General features: G+C 37.4%; 1 pseudogene; it reads left to right on the top strand.

Moving 5' to 3' along the window:
* Positions 1-3,442: 3,442 nt before the first annotated feature.
* LOC119511324 lies at positions 3,443-5,972 on the top strand (annotated as a pseudogene).
* The last annotated feature ends 359 nt before the right edge of the window (positions 5,973-6,331 follow it).

Below are 6,331 nucleotides of genomic sequence, written 5' to 3'. Positions count from 1 at the left end.
ATTCAATTACCAGTAAGGATTTGTGGAAAATTCTACTCTCTGTTGGTTGGGATCCCTACGTACTATATGTAAAACCAACAAGAACAGAACCACTGACACACCAGATTAAAAGGAACAGAAAAGGGACAGATTAAATGAAAAGTGAGTTCAAGGGCAGAACCATGGAAACTTAGTTCTGGAACAAAGACACCTTGGGTCAAAACAGTGGTCCCACTCATGTATCTGAAAGGGTGAGTATGACCTGGATCTTGCAGAGAGTTGACTACATTCCCTGGGGGTTTTGAAGAGCCAAGCCACCACCCTGATGCTTGAGGAGGTTGGGAACTATTGTCTGGTCATCACCCAGTAAGAGCCAGTAAGTGGCTTTCCACCCAAATGTTTGGAGATGTTGCAGCCCTCAGCCCAGTGTTTGCAGACAGCAAAGCTGCTGCTCAAGCACTTGGAAAGGTTGGGGGTGCTCCTCTAACAAGCCCCAAGGACAAAACATATAGATGTTTTCTGGGCCTTGAAATCCAATGGAGTTTGCCCTGCACATTTTTGGAACCGTTTGGGATCCTAGACCCTGGTTTTCCTTCCCATTTCTCCTCATGCAAATGGAAATGTTCACTCTGTGCTCTCCGTTGTATGTAAGAAGCAGGTAACCTGTTGTAAGTATCACAGGTCCACAGTTACAGAGAGATCACACGTGTAACTGATTTTGATGAGACTTCATACCTAATATTGTTACTGAAATGATTTAAAGTTTTTGTGATATTGAGATGGACTGAATGTAATTTTTGCATATGAAAAGAGCATGTCTTTTGGTGTCCAGAAGGTGGCATGTGATGGTTTGAAGCTCTATGTAAAACAGAAAAGATCATGGTCTCAAATTTAATCTATTTCTGTGGTGTCAAGCTGTAGTATGTGGGACCTTTTGATTAGGTTGTTTCAAATGAGTTGTGATGCACCTCATACAAGGTAGGTCTGAATGCTTTTAATGGAGTCCTTCATAAGATGATAAAAGCCCAAGAAAGGCAGGGAGATACAGAAGGTAAAAGTGAGGACACACCAAAAATAAGAGGAAGCCAGAAGCTGGAAGCAATGAAATCTGGGAGAGAAGTACCAGCTGAGGATTGCTGGTAGCTGGTCTTAAGAGGGAAGGAATCATCCTTTTGATGCCTTAATTTGGACATTTTCATGGCCTAGGGATATAAACTTGTAAGCTAATAAATCCCTATTATTAAAAGCCAATCCGTTTCTGATATATTGCATTTCATCAGCTCTAGCAAACTATAAGAGTGGATCCGAGTTTTTTCCTGTGATGGCTTCTGGCAGACCTACAATTCATAAATTCTGTTCCTCTTGCCTCTTTTTTATAAGATGTTTGGTCTTCCAGGCCACCAAAAGGCTCATCACAGGGGAGAATTCTCTGATAAAACACTTCTGGGGTTTGTTTGTCTTCTTTGAAGATAAATTGAGTATATTTTGTTTGAAAATTCTAAAGTGAATCAAATATTTTACTAATCAGAAGGGTGAACCCATCAATGATATTACTCAATGTCCCGTTTTTACTTCTTCTGGGCTGAAGGTCAGATATGACTTAGTTTACCTAGGCTTCGCTAACCAACAACAAAGACTGCTTGGTTTAATAAACAGGAAAGTATTTTATCACAGTTTTGGGGGCTAGAAATTGAAAATTAATGTGTCTGCAGGATCATACACTCTCTGAAACTATCATAATTCAATATGTACCTCCAGCACATAGCCATCTGTCTGTTTCTGTATCTTCTGTTCATTCCTATCTCCAAATTTCCTCTGCATATAAGGACTGCAGCCATACTGTATTAAGGCCCACCCTGATTCAGTTTGTTCTCATCTAAATTAATAGGGTCTTCAAAATTACTATTTACAAATGAGTTCACATCCAGAGGACTGGGGTAAGGACTTAAACAAGTCTTTGTGGGGTACATAATTCAATCCATAATGAGATGTTACTTTCTTTAAGAGGAATGTGTAAATATTGGCCAAAATATTTTAGAGCCAGTAAGTGGTTTTCCATATACTTCTTTTTACCTTTCACAGATTGATGATGTTCCCTTTGGGGGAAGCACCCTCAGTTTGCATCCTTGAGGGAGGGGTCCTAAAATTACATGCAGAATTAGAAAGAAATCCACATTTAGGGTTTCAAAACAGTGATGCTAATCCACTGTTGAATACTGCAGCATAAAGCAAACTATTGTAATTTGTTTCCCACAGTCTCAAAATAATTAAAGTTTGTGTTTTCATTCATTTATCAATAAAATTCTCCTGGCCATGATCTTATGTCATTCCAACACAAAATTCTAGCAATTACCTATTGCCAAAGTAGATAAAACTACTATATTGAGACACATTTGTGTAAGTTTAAGGACTGATGATAAAAACATTTAATAGTTCCTTTTTTTCTTAAATGTTGAGACCTAAGCTCTGAAATATCATAATGCTCAAACATACTGAAATGGGATATGATGGAAAAATGACATAGAGGAATGAAAGTTATGCTATAATGACCCAGTGATCAAAAGAGCATGACACTGGCACAAAGATGTAAGTAGTGCACTTCTAGGATGGCGGTTGGCTGGGAAATATAACTTCTCATTCCTGTAGCCCAGAGTCATTCCACATGGAAGTCTGGGAATCACTAGAAACATGGGACCTAAAACCCAATTCTCTCTCAAGGTGCACAGTTTGCACTGTAATCAAACTCTATGGTCCATGAACCTCAAGGGCTCACAGGGGCCTGTGATTCTGCCTGAAATTTCATGTCATCTGGACCTTGCCTAGTCAGCTTTCAGAGTCAGGGAGAGGTGAGGTGGAGAGGAATAAGTTGTACAATTGAACCATTGACTGGGAAGACTGGAAAAGTGCAGTCTGGGAAGCTGCTTTCCTACCCAGCCTCTGACAAACTTCAGAGAATAGCTACATCACATGCCTGAGACTCCAGGCTTAATTTTGCTGGGAATCACTGACCAACAAAGTGCCAAGGGAGTTCTTCAATGCAAATGCAAACAACTACAAAGTCTTACATGAGCAAGGGAGACCTGTTTTCAAAATAATTTTGCAGCATAGTCACTTGATGAGAAATCAGAAAAAAAAATATGATATAAGAACAGGCAAGAAGTTATGGCCAAGCCAAGTGATTAAAATAAAAATCCAGAGGAGATGCAGAATTTGGAATGCTAATCAATGATGTTGAATAAAATCTCCTAAATATTTTTCATGAGATGGCTAAAGTGATATAGTATATCAAGAAGACACTAGAAGAGCATAAAGAAAAACTTGAAAGAATAATAGAAAAATAGCACTTCTTATGGAATGAAAGATACTGCATATCAAATTAAAACACACTAGAGTATCACAATGGCAGAGTTGAAGAGGCAGAAGAAAGAATAAGTGAAGTAGAGGACAGACCAACTGAATTCACATGCACAAAAGAACAAATGGTGAAAAAGATGGAAAACCTGTATTGGATCTCAGTGACATGAAGGACATCATGAATCATGCAAGTATAAGAATCATTGTTGTCCCAGAAAGAGAAGAGAAAAGGGCTAGGAAGAGTATCTGAGGAAATAATTGGGGAAAACTTCCCCATCCTTCTAAAAGATACAAATATGCAAATCAAAGAAACCCAATGAATTCCAAATAGAATAAATCCAAATAGGCCTACTCACAGACACGTAGTAATCATACTGTGAAATGCCAAAGAGATTGAGGGAGTCCTGAAAGCAGCAAGATAAAAGTGATACACTGCATACAAGGGATGCCATATAAGACAAAGCACTGCCTACTCATCATCCACCTTGGAGGCAAGAAGGCAATGGTATGATATATTTAAGATTCTGAAAGAGAATAACTTGCAGCCAAGAAGGTTTGTCCAGCAAAGCTGTCCTTTGAAAGTGAGGGATAATTTAAAATCTTCAGAGATAAACAAATGCTTTAAGAAAATATTAGTGGGAAACCCACCCTTCAAGAAACACTAATGGGATTTCTGTCACCTGAAAAAAAGACAGGAGAAATAGATTTGGAGAAGAGTATAGAAATTATGACTATTAGTATCGGTAACTAAAAGGATAAAAAATTAATAGATCTGGCAAACAAAAAGCAAGGGATATAATGTTTGAAGTAAAGACAGTTTTACAATAATAACATTCAATGTTAATGGATTAAATTCCCTAGTAAAAAAAGACACAGATTGACAGAATGGATAAAAAAATATAATCCATTTATATACTGTTTACAATACTTATTTTAGACTCAAAGATAGAAAAGGGTTGAAAGTGAATAGATAGAAAAAAATATCCCATGCAAGTAATAACAAAAAACCTGTTGCATGTATAATATTATCAGATAAAATAGACACTAAATGCAAAGACATTTTAAAAGATAAGGAAATACACTATGTATTAATAAAGTGGTAATTCATCAAGAATAAATAATACTCTAAATGTATATTCAACCTAACCAGATGCACCAAAGAACATGAGGAAACATTGGCAAAATTGAAGGGGGCAATATATATTTCTATGGTAATAGTTGGAGAATTCAACACACCACTGTCTTCAATAGATAGAGTAACTAGACAGAAGATCAGTAAGGAAATAGAAAACCTAAATAATATGATGAATTATTCTTAACAGATATGTTTACATTGCTGCATCCTAAAACAGTAGGATATGCATTTTCTTAAGTGCTCATGAAAGATTTTCCAGGATAAAATGTATGATGAAACATTAAATAGTTCTTAAATTTTTTTTTAAATTGAAGTCACTCAAACACTTTCTCTGATCATACATGAGTGAAGCTGGAAATCAGTAACCACCAAAGAACTGGATGTTTCACAAATATATGGAGTTAAACAACACACTCTTAAACAACTTGTGTGTCAAAGAAGAAATTGCAGCAGAAATCAGTAAATACCTGGGGAAAAATGAAAATGAGAATATGACATATCAAAACCTATGGAATGCAGCAAATGTGCTGCTGAGAGGGAAATTATAGCTCTAAACACCTAAATTTAAAAGAAGGAAAGAGGGTGGTAAGCTGTCCTGCAGGCCAGAAAAATCCTCTGAAAAGGTCTCTGAATTCATCTCGTGTAGACCTGAAAGTAGACAAGTAATTCAGACTCAAGCTACCTTTTCTGCAAACGCTGCCAACCCAGCAATTTTGTCAGAAGCTTCTGTTCCCATTGCTCCAAATGGAGGTCTCTATCCTAAACTGTATCTGGAGCTCTCTCAGTACATGGGCCTGTGTCTAAATGAAAAAGAAATATGTGTAAATATGACCATGGTCCCTGAAGAACCAGTGCAGGGGCTGGTTGTAAGACTTTCCAGTGTGAACTATATGGTGGCTTCTGTAACTGGTAATGATGTTGGAATTCAAAGGGCAGAAATTAAGCAAGGGATTCATGAAGTTGTTTTGTGTAAGGATGAAAAATCCGCCTCAGGCTTAAATCAGTAGATAATGGTGTATTTGTCCAGGTAGTCCAAGCAAATTCTCCAGCACCACTGGTTGGTCTGAAATTTGGGGATCAAGTACTTCAGATTAATAGTGAAAACTGTGCTGGCTGGAGCTCTGATGAAGCACACAAAGTGCTCAAACAGGCTTTTGGAGAAAAGATTACTGTGACTATTCATGACAGGCCCTTTGAACAGACTATTATCATGCATAAAGATAGTACTGGACATGTTGGCTTTACCTCCAAAAATGGAAAAATAAAATCCATATTGAAAGACAGCTCTGCAGCTGATAATGGTCTTCTCACAGAACACATCTGTGAAATCAATGGACAGAATGTCATTGGTTTGAAGGACTCTCAAATTGCAGACATATCTTTGACATCTGGGACTGTAGTTACTATTACTATCATGTCTGCTTTTATCTTTGAACATGTTATGAAACAGATGGCACCAAGCATTATGAAAAGCCTGAAGGATCACAACATTCCTGAAGTTTAAATGTCAAGTTGTAATGGAAACTTAGCTGAACTACGCCACTGTAGTTTACTTCTTCAGCAACTTCTGTATTATGCACATGAAGTTTTCCAGGGCCAAGAAGCATATGCTGCATGGAGATCTTTCTATCTTACATATGGCTGGGAATCTTACTGTAAGATCTGATATCTAATTCATACTTCAAGATAGTTTTAGCCTTATCTTGGTTTTACAAAGGTGAAACTTCCAAAAGATGTACAGACTTTCATAGAGTAGTTTATCTACTGGAAACTGGAGGCTTTGTACAAGCCATTAAGATGACTGATGATAGGCACTTCCTTTGTGTTGAAGCCAGTCACCTTTATATAGTGAGTCCTGATCCT

Source organism: Choloepus didactylus, chromosome 16 (assembly GCF_015220235.1).
Source record: "Choloepus didactylus isolate mChoDid1 chromosome 16, mChoDid1.pri, whole genome shotgun sequence".
Lineage (NCBI taxonomy): Eukaryota > Metazoa > Chordata > Mammalia > Pilosa > Megalonychidae > Choloepus > Choloepus didactylus.
Note: the sequence above shows the minus strand (reverse complement) of the source record. Positions and strands in the feature narration are given on the sequence as shown.